At 42.5% G+C, this 19,257-nt stretch overlaps 1 pseudogene across 1 annotated transcript; it reads left to right on the top strand.

Moving 5' to 3' along the window:
• The first annotated feature begins 675 nt into the window (after positions 1-675).
• LOC310675237 (cytochrome P450 2K6-like) lies at positions 676-19,234 on the top strand (annotated as a pseudogene). Its single transcript, XR_014515480.1, has 10 exons — positions 676-887; positions 6,652-6,696; positions 9,407-9,569; positions 10,401-10,550; positions 11,569-11,729; positions 12,257-12,430; positions 14,102-14,249; positions 16,567-16,751; positions 17,122-17,263; positions 17,815-19,234. The product of XR_014515480.1 is annotated as a cytochrome P450 2K6-like (transcript).
• Positions 19,235-19,257: the final 23 nt, after the last annotated feature.

The following is a 19,257-nucleotide window of genomic DNA, read 5'->3' as shown; positions in this document are numbered from 1 at the left end:
AAATGTCCCCTTTGAATCTCTCTTCTATCTTAAGAAAATCCAGCTACACCCACTATAATACTTTGAAATTTGTCTTCACTGGGCCCCATAACCTTTGTAGGAATGGATTTAGGCACTATGAGAGGATGTACAGTTTAGTTATTGTCCTTCCTTGTTCACATTGTTGCATGTCATATGCTCTAATGTATACAAAGATATACCCTAATGCCACCATGTTCAACAGTTTCAAAATGAAAATGAATAAAAACTATGCTAAAGAGAAAATATGTGTGAGTGTTTGAATGGGAGGAAGTTCAGGAAACACTGGACACTTTCAAACTAACTGCAGTTGCTCCTAATTAAAGTTGAATAATTTCATCTGCAAATTATTTCACAATGCTGCCCTTTACTCCCATTATAACAGATTAATTTTACACATAATCTGGGTGACAGGTCTGCAAGCAGGTTCAAGGGAATTTGAATTTGTTCTTGAAAGCAATTGTTTGAAGAAGTGGGCACCACTCACTTCAGTAAACATTAAGCTGAAAGGCAAATAATCCAATGTACAGCTTTGAATAGTTGTGGAGAAGAAAACAAAATCAGAGGGCCAAAGCTGGACACTTTTTACTGGATGGTTTAATGATTTGCTAGAGACAGTATCTAGCATAATATAAATACTGCTCACTGCAGTTGCAAGACATTATCCTTGACCAAACTGCACTGTGGCTTTCATTACAATCATTGCAAAACAAATTGCTTGCTGAAACGAAATGGATTGGACGGAGCCGATTCCAGCGTTGTTCCTCTTTATCCTTATGGTTTACTTTGTTTTGAAACTGGGCACTTTCTGGAACAAGAGCTCCCAAAATCTTCCACCAGGACCAAGGCCGTTACCTCTCATTGGGGGAGTCCGAGAGAGGGGGGGCAAGATGGCGGCTGTAACAACTTCTCCTTCATGAACCCTCTGGATTACAAACCTTTTATAGCCTTTTATAGCCGTCTTTTTAGCTGTTTTTATTAGACTTTTAAATCATTTTACCTCTGTTAGAAGTTTTAATCGTTTTACTTCTATGGTTGGCCAATATACGTATCAACAAGGATATTCAAACCTTCTGCTGATTAGTAACGCCGCCTTGAAGATTGGGTTACGCTGAGCAGTGGAGGAGGAGTAGCAGAGGAGCTGCGGCCATAAAAGATAAGTTCTCTTTTGTCTCCGTTTACCTCTACTTTGAACCTCCGTAGTCAGTGAGACAGCGACAAATGGGTCATGGCAAGCGACCAAGATCTGCTGAGAAAGGTTGTTCATCTCCAAGAGCAAAGCAGTCAAAGCTTGAATCTCCCCCACCATCTACTAACAATAATAGCAAAACGGAGCAAGTAACTGTTTCTGCGGTCGAAACATACAACCGCTTCTTGCCTCTGTATGATCAAGGAGAGTTGGAAAAGCTAGCTGATTCAGCGGGGGATGGAAGCCATAGGGAAGCCCTCCCCCCTGACACCTTAATTACCCCTCCGTCACTGAAAAGGGAAGCATTAGGGCAAACAGCCCATGATTTAGTACCTGATCAAATACAACTGGTAATCAGGACTTTAAGCTTCATTTTCAAGGAATTGGAGGGGATTTCTTTGTCATTGAACAAACTTTCACGGGCCCTTCTGGCTCATCTACCTTCCTCAACTGAGCTATCTAATTTGCATCAACCTCCTGTGCAGCTTGTAAGTGCCTTAAAGAGACAACTTGACCAGAAATCTCTCCTTAAGGACCTAAGAGGCAGGCTGCCACTGCTCCAAAGGAATAAGCAATCTTTGATTTTTCAACCTAACAAAATATGTTTATCCATTTTTTCCCGTGACGCCCCCAGTCTTAGGTGGAATAACCTGAGGATGGCTAAAGGGTACCTTCGTGATTTGTTAAATATTCCTTTTTCCCAGATAGATCTTATATCTGTAGCACCCCTAAACGCCACGCCCTGGCCAAGGAAATTTATGCTCTCCTTCCAGTCTGCAAGGATCCCACATCTTCTTGCAAGACAAAAAGATCGACTGGCACCCTGGGAGATTGTAACAACAAGAGTCTTTAAGGACATGAGTGTTAAACCTCTTTTTGCCAACATCTCAACTGGCAATGAGCGCTCATTCCCTTCTTCTGTTCCTATAATAACGGGAAAAACACCTAGCCGGGTATCCCCTGTTCCACCTGCGACCCCAAGTGCCCATCTAGTTACGTTGAGGAATGATCCAACTGCAAGCGGAGATTGGAATATCCCTGAAGAGAGAAATCTTATCTCCTCTTATGGAAAACTCCCTTCAGAAGAACAGCAGGCTATTCTCGATAGATTGGATCTACTCAAACAAAGACTTCTATCGCAAGGGGACCCCTCTATACCGATGAGAGAGGAGAGCAGGCGCTCCACGTCCCACATGGTGCCTCCATCAAATGCCCTGACAATTTCTCAACCTGTTACCTTGTTACCCCCTACTGATCTGAATCAGCAGTCACCTGTTGACCTACAACACCATTCTACCGTGGAGGAAGTCGATAAACTCAATACTCCCATTTCAGTCCTTATGCCCAATCAAAATATGGAAGTTGATGACTCCTTTGCCTCAATGCCTGAGCTAGAATCTACCCTGCCTGAAGATCACCAGGAAATGACTATACATGCACCATCCTCACGTTCATGTCCTTTAATACATCTGCGTGATAATTCCTCCCCATCTGCGCAGCAACTACAAGTGATGGCTGGAACACCTCTTAGCGCTACCCTGGTTAAGACTGATAATTCTGACGGATCTACTAGTGTAGCCCATCAAAGACTTGTTACTACTCACCTCAATGAACAGCATCCGACCTCACCAACTTTGCCTAATTCTTCCTTCCCGGCAAAGCCCTTCCTGCCCGTTAATGTTACCAAATCATCGATACAATTAACACGGAAGAAGACCTTATCCGCACAAACTAAAATTACCGATTTCCTTATGGGTCCTCGTTCTACCTCCAAGAACCCATTAAACAACTCAAAGTGACAATTACCGGGACAGCACAAGGACTCGACATTATCAATACTTAGCTGGAACATTGCTGGTTGGAGAACCAAAAAACCAGACCCCGAATTCAGGAAGTACATAAATTCATTTAAAATCATTCTATTCCAAGAAACATGGGATGAGGAAGAAATTACCATAGACGGCTTTGATCTTCTAACACTTCCGGCCTCCCCTTCTTTGAAAGGTGGTCGCCCCAAAGGGGGCCTTTTGATTGGGATTTCACTCCAACTTCGCGCCAAATTCACTCTGGTACGGGCTTCCCCGCCTTTTGCTCTATCTGGACTGATCACAGAAGGGAAGTCCTCATTACTAATTACTAATGTTTATCTCCCCCCCGAAGGCTCAGCGCCTGATCTTGATTGGAGATGGGAATCATTTGAAAATCACCTACTGTCATGTCATACTAAATGCCCTAACTCGTACTCCTTAATTGGGGGAGACTTTAATGCTCGTATTGCCACAAATTGGGACTTACTAACCAAGTCCAAATGGTGGACTCCCCCATGTTTGGACAATTTTGACTTGGAACATGCCAGAATTAGAACTTCAAAGGACAACAGAGTAAACAAAGCAGGAGTGACCCTTTACCAAATGGCCATTCGCCTGAATCTAGTATTTTTGAACGGCACCTTCCCCCCCGATATACCGGGGGAGTTCACTCACCTGGGACTAACATCTAACAGTGTTATCGATTACCTCTTGATCTCCGCAAATCTGGCCGTCAATGTACTTTCCTTCCAAGTTGAAAACCAACATTTCAGTGATCACCTCCCAATAGTGACCACTCTGTCATTGTTCCGGTGCCAGAATGACAATAAACACTCAGTCCTTCTGGAAACCTCATCATCGATCAAAATAAGAGGGATCAAATGGTCGGAGGCTGTGGCCCAAAAATATCAGGTTTTCTTCCATAGGGAAATCAACGCCTACTTACCTCAAATAACTACTGATTTACAAGATTCCAATTCGGTCTTGAAACTTTTTAACCTTCTTATAACAGACCTTACCACTTTTTTTACATCACCTCCTCAAAAGGTGAAAGTGGCGCATTGCAGTGCTGGGGCCCCCTGGTTTAACATCTCTTGCAAACAAGCAAGATCCCTTCTTCGTTCCATCTATAATGAATACAAAAACTCTAATGCTCAGGCTCTACCATCTTCCTATTTACAAGCCAAAAGAGCATACAAACAGACTTTAAAGCTGGCCAAACGCGAGTGGTATCAAAAACGTTGGCGAGCCTTGATTGCGGCCTCGAGATCCCGCAGACCACAGGAATTTTGGGCTCTGATAAACAAAAGAGGAAGGAAGTACCCACTGACGATTATCCCTGCGCCCACATGGGAACAATTCCTGAGTAAATATTTCTCCTTGGCAGAGGAATCCAACTCATCCACGGAACTACGAGCCGACCATCTACCTTTGTGGCCCTCCACTGACCCGGACCTGATAATGGACTTGATATTAGATCTGAAAACGGGCAAAGCCCCCGGGCCGGATTTAGTCCCTGCTGAGGTTATTGTTGCGCAACCAAGGTGGTGGGCTGAAATTCTGGCCAAAGTTTTTGATGCAATTAATTCTACGGGGCTTATCCCTAGGTCATGGAAGGAGGCCGTGATCGTGCCAGTCCATAAAAAGGGTCCCCCTGCTGACCCGGAGAACTATCGGAACATCAACCTTTTGTCTATCATCGGGAAAATTTATGCAAAATTTTTGCTGTCCAAGCTGTCCCACTGGGCAAACGACTCAAATTTGATTGGCCATGAGCAAGCGGGCTTTAGGAACAATTACTCGACCTCTGACCATATGGTAATCATGTATCATCTTGCCAGAAAATATTCTGCCCCGAGTCGGGGGCGCCTATGTGTCGCTTTTATAGACCTAAAGGCTGCCTTCGACAGTATCCCAAGAAATTGCCTATGGAAGAAATTAGAGAGATGGGGCATAGATAGAAGGCTGTTATGGCTTATAACCCAATTACACCATGGGTCGTCGGCTAGAGTGAGACTCACACCGGCGGGAAACCTATCCAACGAGGTCCCAATAAATAGAGGTGTGCGCCAAGGCTGCATTTTGGCCCCACTCCTCTTCAACCTGTTTATTAGCGATATGAAGCTCTCTCTGAACGAGTCTCAAGCCAACATTCATGCCCCCCGCCTAGCTGATTTTCGCTGCCCTTTGCTCCTATATGCCGACGATGCAGCGATCCTTTCCTACTCTAGAGTTGGTTTATGCAGAGCTCTAAAGATTTTTGCGGCTTATTGCAAACTTAACCATCTGACAATTAATCATGGGAAATCTAAAGTCCTGGTCTTTTCCAGGTCTCGGAAAACTTACAGCTGGAAGTTAGATGGAGTCCAATTAGAACAGGTTTTCAAATTTAAATACCTGGGAGTCTTTTTTCATTACAATCTAAGCTGGAAGCCACAGATACAGTATCTACTAAACAAAGGGAAAACAATACTTAATACTCTACTCCAATTTCTTGCGGCCGACGGAGCCTCTCACATCCCTTCTGCATTGAAGGTATACCACGCAAAAGTGGTTTCCACCCTCTGTTATGCTGCCCCGCTCTGGGCCCCAGGGTCCAATTTAACATCACTGGGGACATTGCAGAATCAGTTTCTCCGTCGCCTTCTGAAACTCCCCATGTGTGTGAGCAACGCAGCCATACGTCTGGAGTTAAGGATTGCATCATTGGAGACTGTCATCTGGAAGCGAGTCTTTGGCTATTGGCTGTCCAGCTGGCATAGGCTTCCCGACCATTACCTTTTTCAGTGCCTCTGGCGAGACGTCTTTGTCAATCCGTGGGTAGGAAAAATCCATACCAAACTTCTGAGCATCGGAATTTCCCCAGCGGACTCCTTAAAGATGAACTTACGCTCAGCCAAAAGCCTTATTGAGCAAAGATTAGCGGACATTGAAAATCAACACAACCTCGCCAGGGGTGGGGGTGTCTGCTCCCCCAGGTATCACGGAATAACCCCACCACTTGGCCTTCCATCATACATGTCATCTCTTTCATCAGTACCACACCGACGTGCATTTATTCGTGCAAGGTTCAATGTCTTTCCATCGAACCTACTGAACCACAGATTTTCCAAGGGTTTGGTGTCTCCGCTATGCGTGTGTGACGGGGAAACTGTTGAATCTCTTTCACATATAATGTTCAACTGTCCCCTACATAGCATAGCCAGGGCTAAACTCCTGGGTCCTGCTTTACTGCGCTTGGTTGGCAGGCCTGCTGAGTCACACGCCGCACTGCTTTTGCAGGATACAGATTCTTCTGTAACTCTGCAGGTGGCGAGATTTCTGAATGCGGTTATCTCACACTCAAAAACCACCAAACAACAACAACAACATCAAAACTAATTGGACTGTTATGATGAGAGTGCATGTCGGAGTTCGACTTCAGTTTTCCTTTTCTGTGATCCGTCCCTTGGAGCTCTCCTGGCCCTAAGCTGTCACTTGGCTCTGCTCAATGACCCATCCTTGCATCGTGGTGTTCACCTTCTGTTGTTGGATATATCTGTTTTTATGTCCCTGTGTTTTTATGTTTGTACATATTTTATGGGCTAATAGCCGTAAAAATAAATAAATAATAAAATAATACCTCTCATTGGGAATCTCCACATCATGGATCTCAAGAGGCCTCACAGAACCATGTTAAAGGTAAAGCTTCTGGTTTTTCCCATGCCAAAGCTAAAGGGTACTGGGGCAGCCCAGTCAGCAGAAAGGGGTAATAATAATAATAATAATAATAATAATAATAATAATAATAATAATTTTTGTTCTTTTAAACCCTATAAATCTCATCTTCCTTTTGTGTGCTACAGAACCTCCTCTTAGCTTTCCCAATAAATAGTCATAGGACCAAGTTGCAATTTATAACTGGTAATTTGAACAAGATGCCTGGTGTCAAAATTTCAAGGATGCAAAAGTGCCGGTGCAAACCTTGCCTCAGCCAATATCCTCCTTCAGCCTATCTTTCTAGATTTGAGAGGTGCCATTAAAGGTATAATCACATTCATCCTTATAACTGACTATTGTGTTCTGGTTTTCTGAGCATTCCTAGGAAATATTTGTGCTGCTGCAACTGAATAACAATAATAAGTTAATAATAATTTATTATTTATACCCCGTCAATCTGTCTGGGTATCCCCGGCCACTCTGGGCGGCTCCCAACAGATTAAAAACATGATAAAGCATCAAACATTGAAAACTTCCCTAAAAAGGACTGCCTTCAGGTGTGTCTTCTAAAAGTCAGATAGTTGTTTATTTCCTTGACATCTGATGGGAGGGTGTTCCACAGGGCAGGTGCCACTACCGAGAACACCCTCTGTATTTTTCCCTGTAACCTCATTTCTCGCAGTGAGGGAACTGCCAGAAGTCCCTTGGCCCTGGACCTTGGACGATGGGGGTGGAGACGTTTCTTTAGGTATACTGGGCCGAGGATGTTTAGGGCTTAAAGGTCAGCACCAACAATTTGAATTGTGTTCAGAAACGAACTGGGAAGCCAATCTAGGTCTTTCAGAACTGGTGTTATATGGTCTCAGCCACCAGTCTCAGTCTAGCTGCTGCATGCTGGATCAGTTGCAGTTTCTGGGTCAACTTCAAAAGTAGCCCCACATAGAGAGTGTTGCAGTAGTCAAAGCGGGAGATAACCAGAGCATGCACCACTCTGGTGAGAAGGTCTGCCGGCAGGTAGGGTCTCAGCCTGCGTACCAGTTGGAGCTGGTAGATAGCTGCCCTGGACACAGAATTGACTTGCGCCCCCATGGACAGCTGTGAGTCCAAAATGACTCCCATGCTGCACACCTGGTCCTTCAGTGCCGCAGTTGCCCCATTCAGGACCAGAGACTCCCCCACACCTGCCCGCCCCCTGTTTCCCCAAAACAGTACTTCTGTCTTGTCAGGATTCAACCTCAACCTCAATCTGTCAGCTGCCATCCAACCACCTCCGAACACTCACACAGGACCTTCAACACTTTCATTGGTTCTGATTTAAAAGAGAGGTAGAGCGGGTTATCATCCACATACTGATGAACACCCAGCCCAAACCCCCTGAAGATCCCTCCCAGAGGCTTCATATAGATGTTAAAAAGCATGGGGGAGAGGACAGAACATTTTGGTGAGAGGTGAGAGCCCAGGGGTCTGAACACTTATCCCCAAACACCACTTTCTGGACACAGTCCAGGAGGAAGGAGCAAAACCACTGTGTAACAGTGCCCACAGCTCCCAGCCCCTCTAGACGGTCCAGAAGGATGTTATGGTCGATGGTATCAAAAGCTGCTGAGAGATCCAGCAGAACTAGGAAACAGCTTTCACTTTTGTCCCTAGCCTGCCGGAGATATTAACCAGCACAACCACGGCAGTTTCAGTCTCATGATAAGGCCAGAATCCCGAATGGAAGGGATCCAAATGGTCTGCATCCTCCAGGCGTGCTTGGAGCTGTTTAGCAACCACCTTGCCCAAGAATGGAAGATTTGAGACTGAGTGATAGTTGGCCATATTGGCTGGGTCCAAATATTTATTTTTTAATAAGCAGTTTTATAACCAGCACTTTCAGTGGGTCTGGGAAGGCTCCTTAACAGAGGGAAGCATTCACCACCCCACAGAGCTTTTATGAGCCAGGATGGGCAAGGATGAAGGAGACAGGTGGTCAGTTTCACTTGTCCAAGCAGCCTGTCCACATCCTCAGATGTAACACATTGGAATTCCAGAATTCCAGCACTCTCCCGCCCCGGCCCTGCTCCCATGGTGGAGTCTACTGAACTGGATGAAAGGGCTGAGCTGCTGTATCATGAGTCCAGCAACTGTTGCTGCTACAGCTATTAGTAGCAAATGTCTTGAAGAGCATTGAGGCATAGACAATGCTCTTTTAATTTATCATTAAGTTATTTGGATTCTGTTTTGCATGGTGATTTGCAAAGATACAAAAAGGGAATTCATTCCACAAAATTACTATTCTTAAGTCATATGTTTTCAGCTCGGTACAAGGCACAATGACATGGAAGTAATTTCTACCAACTTCTATAGTAGTTTGGATTTTGTATTTGATATCCTGCTTTATCATTACCCTAAGGAGTTTCAAAGAGGCTCACAATCTCCTTTCCGCTCCTTCCCCACAACAAACACTCTGTGAGGTGAGTGAGGCTGAGAGACTTCAGAGAAGTGTGACTAGCCCAATAGTAGTTATTGGGGGGAAACTGATATTATTCTAACGGTCAAACTTTGCTACCAGATTCTGTGGAATGGCCTTTTCTCTTAGGTAAATGTGCAAGCTAATGCAGTCTTGGTTCTGTCAGAGATTATTTACATTAATATATTCTTTGGGTATACCAGAACTCTCTTTCTCACTTTTTCTTCTGTTGAATTCCAGTTGTCCAAGCAATATGGCCCTGTCTTGGGCATCCAAATGGGACCCCAGAAAACTGTGGTGTTGACAGGATATGAGACACTAAAGGAGGCTCTGGTTAATCAGGCGGACGCATTTGCAGACAGGCCCATGGTTCCAATGTTTCAAGAGTTTGGACAAGGCTTTGGTGAGGCACTTCCCTTTCTATTGGAACTGGTAATGCTTGCAGACACACACTGGTCCCACCAGGTGAACACAGTCTGTTCCCAAGAAATGGTTTGTAAGATGAGCATTTGCAAAGCAGGTCAACAATATCCATTGTTTCCTGTGAGGGAAATCCTTGTGAATTTTTCAACCAACCTCAGTGCCTTTGACATTGACAGAATATCTGCAGGCATTAGACTGAGAATGTGTCACTAAAAGTGTCACCTGTGGATTTCTGCAAATCAAGCTAAAATGTAAAAAAGAGTGGACCAGGCCAGCCTTTTTTGGTCTTGACTTTCAGTGACTCAGTGGGGCTCTGTTGAAGAAACAAAAATGGAGACCAGTTAAAGCAAACCTTTCCCATTCCCGCTTTCTTCCCAACAGTCATATTGTAGAGCTGGGGGAGAATGGGGCAGGAGAATGTAATAGTTGTCACATTTGAATTGTGAATGATTGTCACATGGAAAAGTAATGGCACACACCAAGGGGAAACTGACCATTTTCTGGCCCGGCCTATACAGAGAGGAAAAATGAAGGAGGAATACAAAGAACAAGCTGAGTTCTGCTTTGATGCCTGACATGTACAAACCACTCTCTACTCTACCCTACACTTTGTAATGGAAAATATTGTTCAATGTGTTCTCAGGTCATGGTCTGATGACACATCTGTCAGCTACTTTGTCAAAGCTCAGAAGTCTGAGTCTGAATGGGAGAACAGCTGAGATCCATTGTCAGTTCCATGGAAGAAATGCAGAACACAATTTATTGATTCAATGGCCATGCAAACATGAAACCTTTCTTCCTGTCTCTTCAGGTTTAATTCTGTCTAATGGTTAAAACTGGAAAGTAATGCGGCGGTTTGCTTTAAGCACATTGCGGGACTATGGAATGGGAAAGAAGACCATAGAGGACAGAATTCTTGAGGAATGCAGTGTCCTGATAAAGAAATTTGAATCTTACAAAGGTGGGTTGGTGTTTTCCTCTGGTGCATAGCTACACAACCGTAGTTTAAAGGTGCCAAGACTATTGTGTTACATATTCCTAACTTCCAGAAGCACAGATCCCAGGGTTCCTAACTATTGTTCTGTTCCTGTAATGTGCAGATTGCACTGCAATAACTCCTGTGACTCCCAAGCAGGTCTTAGCCCAGCTATGGCCACATCCAGCAGCAGTTAGGATCAGTTTATTTGTTAAATGAGGTCTACACATAGGTAAGCTGCCAGTGGGGACTTAAGACAACATGAACAGACTTAAAAACAATGCCCTTTCCATACTTTGAATTTCTGTGGGGATGTTCAGGCAGGCAAGAGGGGATATATTATTTAATTATATCCTCCCTAACTTGTGTTAGCAAGTTCTATATCTTAGCAGAGTTTAAACGCATAGCGGTTTGCTTGTTGCAGGCTCGTCTGAGCTTCTCTATCTAAGATTCCTGGTATATAAGATTCTTTTCCCTCTTAAATAGAATAGACACGACAATCTTATTAACGTCAATATAAAAGTAGTTTACTCACATTCATTCAGTTCATGGATGGATGGATCCCTGAAGGCAGACTTAGGTTACAAAAGTATATATACATGTGGAACTATCCCATAAGGGAGTTTGTCCCAAGTGACTGCAGACAGGCAGTCACTTCTACTAACACGTAGAAAAATGGAGGAGGAGAAGGAGGAGGAGGAGGAGGAGGAGGAGGAGGAGGAGGAGGAGGAGGAGGAGAAGAAGAAGAAGAAGAAGCAGCAGCAGCAGCAGCAGCAGCAAAGAAGGAGGTGTGCTCCCCTAATCCAGATTAGGCCACACCCACATCTAGTCACATGCAGAGGAAGTTTGTCCCATCTCAGGACGAAACAGGAAGTTTTCTCCTGGCTGGTAGAAAGCATCCCCTAGCATGTCCATTCTAAGAACGTTGTACTCGACTCCTGTGTGTTTTACATCCCATATTTTAAAAAGAATATTTTTGCTTAACTGTCATAATTATTTCTAGGAAACCCATTTGAGACCACCACAATTATGAATGCAGCTGTTGCCAATATTATAGTGTCCATACTACTAGACAAGCGATTTGATTATGAAGATTCCACATACATAAGACTTCTGAAGTTGGTCAATGAAAATACCCGGCTCGTCGGAAGCTCTTCAGTCCTGGTAATCTATTCTTTTTCAATAAAACAAACAGCTGATTGTAATGACATTGTATACAAAGTGGGCAGGGCAACCTATTTATTGTATATTGTTCAGGATTCACTACAAAACACAGAATGATATCTTGAGAAAGCAGGCGGTGATTCGAAATATTTAGAAACCTCACATGGCACAGTTACCCCGTAACTGTAACAAAGTCTCTTTTGCACACACGCTTTCTGGCCTCACTGCCATCGGGACTCCAAGGACAAAGAAGAACAAGTGATATTTGGTTCCATGATGGCTCAGAAGGGGCCTCCAAGGGCAGATCTCCCTCTCTGAAGGCGAACCTCCAGAGGAGACCCTTCATAGCCTATTATTCTGGGGTTGCACATAAATTACACTTTCCTGACGTAGCCCACCCCCCATTCCAAATGCCATTCAATAGTTTTGTTTGTGTTTGGGCAACCACACTTTGAGAGACCCAGCTGAGAGAACTGTACTGAGCTTTCCTAATGTTTCTTTCTTTTTTCACATTTTTATCCTTTCAGCTGTATAACATGTTTCCTGCTCTTGGTTTTCTTCTGGGGGCTCGTAAGACTGTCATCCAAAACAGAGATGAGCTGTTTGCCTTCATAAATGCCACCTTCATAAAACACCTCCGAGATCTGGATGAAAATGACCAGAGGAGCTTTATTGACTCATTTCTTATACGACAGCAAGAGGTAATGGAGTCTTTTAAGTTGGCCCAGAATAAGCGTTGACATTTTCAATTCATTTTTTAAAGGCATATTTGTAAGTGAATGTATAAGGAATAGTCAGGAAGTCTCACTTCAGAAGGGACCAACCTGGCATACTTCCTACCATTTCCCAATAGTCAGCCGTTGTTAATGTGTTACAGAAGTTGCCTCTACAGGGTCAAAGGTTGCATGCTCAACAGCATTTCTGGGGTAAATCCCTGATCAAGAAAACATGACAGTTGGGGTGTATTTGTTTTCAGGGGTGGAATTATGGCAGATAGACCATTGGCTCATGATAGGTAATGGTTGCCTGACTCCCTTTTGATACAAGGGGGATGGGAAAATGCCTCGTGTTCTCAGAAGAAGGCGTTCTTCACACCGGAGGAGATAGGAAACTTTGTGGTTGGATAGGCATCTCGGAGAAAGGAAAAAACATTGGCCCATGCACTGCGCTTGTTGTTGTTGGTGATGGTGTTTAGTCATTTAGTCGTGTCCGACTCTCTGTGACCCCATGGACCAGAGCACGCCAGGCACTCCTGTCTTCCACTGCCTCCCGCAGTTTGGTCAGACTCATGTTCGTAGCTTCGAGAACACTGTCCAACCATCTCGTCCTCTGTCGTGCCCTTCTCCTTGTGCCCTCACTCTTTCCCAAATCAGGGTCTTTTCCAGGGAGTCTTCTCATGATGCAGCCAAAGTATTGGAACCTCAGCTTCACTATCTGTCCTTCTAGTGAGCACTCAGGGCTGATTTCCTTAAGAATGGATAGGTTTGATCTTCTTGAAGTCCATGGGACTCTCAAGAGTCTCCTCCATCACCATAATTCAAAAGCATCAATTCTTCGGCCATCAGCCTTCTTTATGGTCCAGCTCTCACTTCCATACATCACTAATGGTGATAGCTTTAACTATACAGTGGTACCTTGGGTTACAGACGTTTCAGGTTTCAGACGCTCAGGTTACAGACTCTGCTAACCCAGAAATAGTACCTCGGGTTAAGAACTATTGGTGTTACTCTTCCTGTTGGAAAGTGCAGCAGAAGTGAGTTGCAATCTCCAAAATATGGAGGGCACCACATTGTCTATCGCAATTTAATGAAACATTTCCAGATGAATATGTGGTATTTCAGTGTTATTTTTCCATTTTAGACTATGAGTAAATACATTAAAGATGTTCAACTGAGAACCATATATGTCAGCAGAAAACAACACTTTATGTTAACTTTGATTTCAGATCTCCACAAGTGTTCGCCAGAAATGCTGCCTTCCATGTATGCAGTCATATAATACTCTTGCAGGTTAAGCACTGGCTGAGCAGTTAAGCACCACGATTAGCATCAGAGAAGAAGGAGCTGGATTGCCAAGCCTCCCCAACCTCCTCTCTTAGCTGGTAGATGGAGAACAACAGCTGTGTCTATGGAGAAACTAGATGTTTTGGAGTGTTGATGTTGAGCCCCTCCATCTTAGGCTCGGGTTGTATACATGTGTAAATAAACCCTATATTGTCATGATGGCATAGTCTGGAAGACCTGGAATCTCTCACTACTTAGCGATTGTGTTGATGTGCAATGATGGGTCCTGTCAGGTTTTCATCTTTATCTTTGCACTTGAAATTTTCTCACTCCATTCGTTTTAACCAGTTCATACTCTTTGCAACCCAGGAGGAGGAGAAGAACAAGACGAATGCATATTTTCACAACGAAAACTTAAAAACTGTTGTGGCCGACTTATTTGGTGCTGGCACGGAGACAACTTCTACCACACTGCGCTGGGGACTGTTACTAATGATGAAATATCCTGAAATTCAGAGTGAGTGCTTTTAATTGGGTTGGCTCCCATTATTCTGAGATATCTTAATTCCAGTTATATCTAACTATTAGAAAGTGTGTGTGTGTGTGTGTGCGCGCGCGTGTGTGTATCACAACAATTATTCAATCCTAAATTTCACATTTCAATCTGGACTCCCTTCTCCCTTTCTGTGGTTTTTGCATTTCATTTCATCTTCCTTCAATACTCCAAATTATCTCAACATATTCATTTAGATATATTTTCCCGTATATATCCCATATGTATATTGAAACAGAAAGTTTTTACATTAATCCTGCCAATGTCTTAGTATGTTTACAGTTTGGTAGTAAATACTCTATAAACCATTTCCATTCCTTTCATTCCTTTTTAGGTAGTTCCGATTCCAAACTTCCCGAAAGTAAAGCTAGTGGTTTTTTAAACATCTTAAACATATTTTTCAGTTCATTATATATCATTTCCCATTAAGCTTTAACTTTATTAGTAGAGCACCACGTATGAAAAAGTCTACCTTCTTTGTCTTTACATTTCCAGCATATAAAATGCTGCAAATTTTATATCCACGTTCGATAAACTTTCCCATACATCCATTTTTATATTCTTAACAATATCTATTGCCCAGTGTATCATTGAAGATTTCACTTGTTCATCCTTTGTCTCCCATTCCAATAACATCTTATACATTTTAGATATCACTTTAACATTACAGTTTAACAGGTCTCTTTCTAGTTGTGCTTTTTGTTCCCCAGCCCCCCGCTTCATATCCATTTTAAAGACTTCATTCAAATGATGATATTGTAACCATGTTGTTAACTTCTCTGATAAAACCTTAAATTATTTTATTTTAAATTCTCCAAAGGTGAAAGCCATAGTGGTGTTTTGGTCTCCAATGGGTTTCTGTTTTTAGTGTTTCTGTTTTAAATATTTAAAACACTTTCCCACTCTATTTCTTGGTTTATTATAATTGAATATTGCATTTGCAACATCTTGACATCCTGTTTCACTATCTCTTTTCGAGGGGAATTTAGTAATTCTTTCCCTTTCCCTTTTATTTCTTGTAAAATTTCTTGTTTTTTTCTGCTCTCTTATATTTGTTTGGTATGCGCTTTGCTATGTTAAAAAAAAAAAACACCCCTACATTACCACTTTACTCACACCCCATACCACCTTTAAAACTATCTATTTGTTTAAATTAATTTCAAAATAATCCTTTAATTTTTTTTGCCCCTTTTTCTAATATTTCTTGATTTAATAAATTTTATTATTTACTAATTTTTCATTTAGTCTCCATCTCATTGGGAAACTTGTCCCTGTTCTTAATTCCACTATTATAGAGTTGTGGTATTATAATGTTCTTGATAGAATTTCCACCCTCTTTACCTTAGTATAAAAATCTTTATAAGTCCATACAGGGTTTTTTCCAGCTTGCAGAATAATTCACAGTCGAATAAAATGTACTGTGGGTGTTTTTCTCTCCAAATGTCAATTAAACTTAAATTGTCAGCCATCCTAAAAAAGGCATTCAGTAGCTTGCCTTCTTTTGTTTCATTTTTTCTTATACTCCTATCCCAATCTAGGGAGGCTACACCATTCATATCGCCCATCAAAATCACCTTTTCATTCAAATGTTCAAATAATATTTCTTCTAGCCTCTAATGAAAATCTGGTGTATTTTCCCATTATCAATATTCTTCCTTGTTCATCTTTGAATAATTGTTTTGGGTCCAACTCTGGTTTTATACACATTGCAACTCCTCTCTTTTTTGTTATATCAGAAGGTACATAGTTCTTTCCCAACCTTTTATTTAAGTTTAATTTATCCAAGTTTAACTTCCTTACAACATGTTCAATTTTATTCCCTTTAGTCTTATTATTTAGCCTATTTACATTCCAAGTTAGAATTTTCAAAGCCATCTTGTTCCATATTTATTTCTCTTTCACCTCCACCTCTGTTGAATCTTCCTCTTCCTGTCCAGCTTTCTGTAAAATTCTCTTTCTCCTGCTAACTTTTCTCCATATTTTCTCCAAATTTTTTCTTGCCTTTATATGTAAAAGATACCACCTCAAGATATTCCCAGCATTGATATTTCAATAATCATCCTGGATGAATTTCTCTCCATCAGTATATCAGGTTATTGGCTAAAATGTTTGTTTGTCCTGTTTTAAAATACCTTGGCCTAGAGATTAAATTTGCAAGCCTAGGGAAATGGAGAACCACTTTATGGCAGTTTTATGCTTCAAGTACTAATATCTTAAGAGATCAAGGTCAAAGAGATAATCTCAGTAGAAAAATTAATGCTTTTCTTTTAATTTCCCCCAGTAAAGGTCCAAGAAGAAATTGCAAAGGTTGTTGGATGTTCTCAGCCAAGGATTGAACACCGAACAAAAATGCCTTATACAGATGCTGTGGTCCATGAGATCCAGAGATTTGCTGATATTGTGCCAACCGACCTGCCACATGCCACGACTACAGATGTTACCCTCAATGGCTACTTCATTCCAAAGGTGATACATTTCATTGAACTGCTGCCCACTAGTTACAATATATTTAAAGGCTATCCTGGGAGTAAGCCCCTTGGACTTCAGTGTGGGTGACATCTGTGCAGACCTGTATAGGATTGCACTGTAAACATGCAATCTACCCTTTGGAAGCTGTCGGGCATCAGCTTCAACCCATTAAACAGATATCAATGGGAAGGAGAACAAGGTTGGAAAAGAAACCATTTCTGGTGGGAGATCATGACTTATACGTTAAAGTTTGTCAAACTAAAGACATTTCTCAAATGAACTCAAATCTCATTTCTCCTGCACTGAATATTAATTGTATCGGAGGCATATGCTTTATATTAAAATATCTCTTGCTTTGCCTTTGCAGGGGACTCACATCATACCACTGCTGTCCTCTGTGCTGCATGATGAATCTCAATGGGAGAAACCACATAAATTCTATCCTGAGCATTTTCTTAATTCTGAAGGAAAATTCGTAAAGAGAGATGCTTTCATGCCTTTCTCTGCTGGTAACTTTTTTCTTTTTACTTTTGTGAGTATCTGCATAGTGTGTGCTTAGTCAATGGGATTTTGACGTGCCTGGAATGTAGCCTATTGTGCAAAGGTAAGGTTCACATCAGTTGCTGTGGCCATTTCTGCCACCAGATCTGGCCACCATTGGGGTGTGGCCCCTGGAATGTTGCTCATCAGGGAATGTGGCCCTCAGGCTGAAAAAGATTCCCCTTCCCCCCAGTTTTCAGCATTGCAGGATGGCTCATATTTGGAGTTCATAATTCTTTTAACATGGACACCATTAGCTGTTATTTTATTGCTGCATTTTAGTCTGCTTTGAAGTACAGTGGTACCTCGGTTTATGAACTTAATCTGTTTCAGAAATCTGTTCTTAAACCGAAACCGTTCTTAAACTGAGGTGCTCTTTCCCTAATGAGGACTTTCGCTACCGGTGCCCTTCCAAATCGTTTGTAAACAGGGCTGTTCTTAAATCAAGGTACCACTGTATTTGGGGTGTTATTAAGCAACCGATAAACCTTGTTTCTCTGCTTCCTGTGATTTGTTACAGGTCGGAGAGCATGTGTAGGTGAGACTCTTGCCAAAATGGAGCTCTTCCTCTTCTTCACAAGTCTGCTGCAGAGATTCACCTTCCAGCCACCCCCTGGAACATCTCAAGAAGACCTGGACCTTACTCCTGCTGTTGGGCTTACAACACCTCCCATGCCCCACCAACTCTGTGCTCTGCCACGTTTCTAAGACTCACAAGCTCCTGGGTTGCTTTGTCCTACACTCAAGTAGGACCCTGGTAGAGTCACATGTCTGACTGGCATGTTCTCTCCCTCCTGGTCATTCGTTCAGGAACTTCAAAGGCTTTCTTCAGCCTGAACATCACAGCGACCAATGTCAACAGACATTGGCACACTTAGGGATCCACAGAGTCTTCACAGCTTGCGTAACAGACCTCAGCAACTCAGCATTTTGGCTAATCTACTTTATTTACATATAAACACACACGGAGCACTGCAACATGGCTCCCTCTCTCTCTAGCATCAGACAGCAAAGAGAAAGAGCAAAGGACAATAGTCCCACTTCACAGAACACAGTAACACAAACATCCTGTCTCCATCACTTCCCACTTTGTGGAGTCAAAACATACACTGTCATGTGAAAGACAACAATCCCATGACTGCAATCACGGAGCAGGAATTCTAACATGCTTAGCCTACCTGTTTTTGCAATGCAAGCCTTTTTTAAACACCCCTGTTCAACAAGGGTATTTGGGTTGAGTAGCCTACTGGTGGAATTGGTCCATGCTTTGTCACAAACATGAAGTGTTCCCCTTTACCTGCCATACTGCCGAATCCCATGAAACTAGCATTGGAGCATCAGTGGCTTTCTGCTTCTGGCTTAGAATTCTGCTTCTGGCTTAGTTCAGTGGCTTTCTGCTTCTGGCTTAGAATGAAACAACCATCTTCCATCTTCTCTCTGTATCTGAATGAGCTTTCTCTGAGAGTCGGGGTAGCTTAAGGCTTCCCTCATCAATGGAATTCTGACTGGTCATATGAACAATGAAAGTGGTGGAAATGTGTCAAAACCAAAATCAAAACTTAAATCTCCACAAGAGGAAAAACTCAAAACCTTCTCTGCCTAGCTACTGCTCTGAAAGGGAAGAGGGAGCTAATCCCTTTCACACTGTTGTCAGTGGAAGTCTCCATGGTCTCACCAGGAAATAGAAAAAATGTCTAGTTCGAATGTCTCTTCTCTCTTAAGAAAATCCAGCCACGCTTTGATTTTTGTCTTAACAGGGCCCCATAAACTTTGTAAGAATGGATGTAGGCCCCATGAGAGGATGCACTGCTTAGTTATTATCCTTCCTTGCTCACATTGTTGCATGTCATATGCTCTAATGTATACAAAGATATACCCTAATGCCACCATGTTAAACAGTTTCAAAATGAAAATGAATAAAAACTATGCTATAAAGAAAATATGTGTGAGTGTTTCTGCAGAC

The sequence above is a fragment of the Podarcis tiliguerta genome (assembly GCF_965153285.1).
Source record: "Podarcis tiliguerta genome assembly, chromosome: 3".
NCBI classification, from domain to species: Eukaryota; Metazoa; Chordata; class Lepidosauria; order Squamata; family Lacertidae; genus Podarcis; species Podarcis tiliguerta.
Note: the sequence above shows the minus strand (reverse complement) of the source record. Positions and strands in the feature narration are given on the sequence as shown.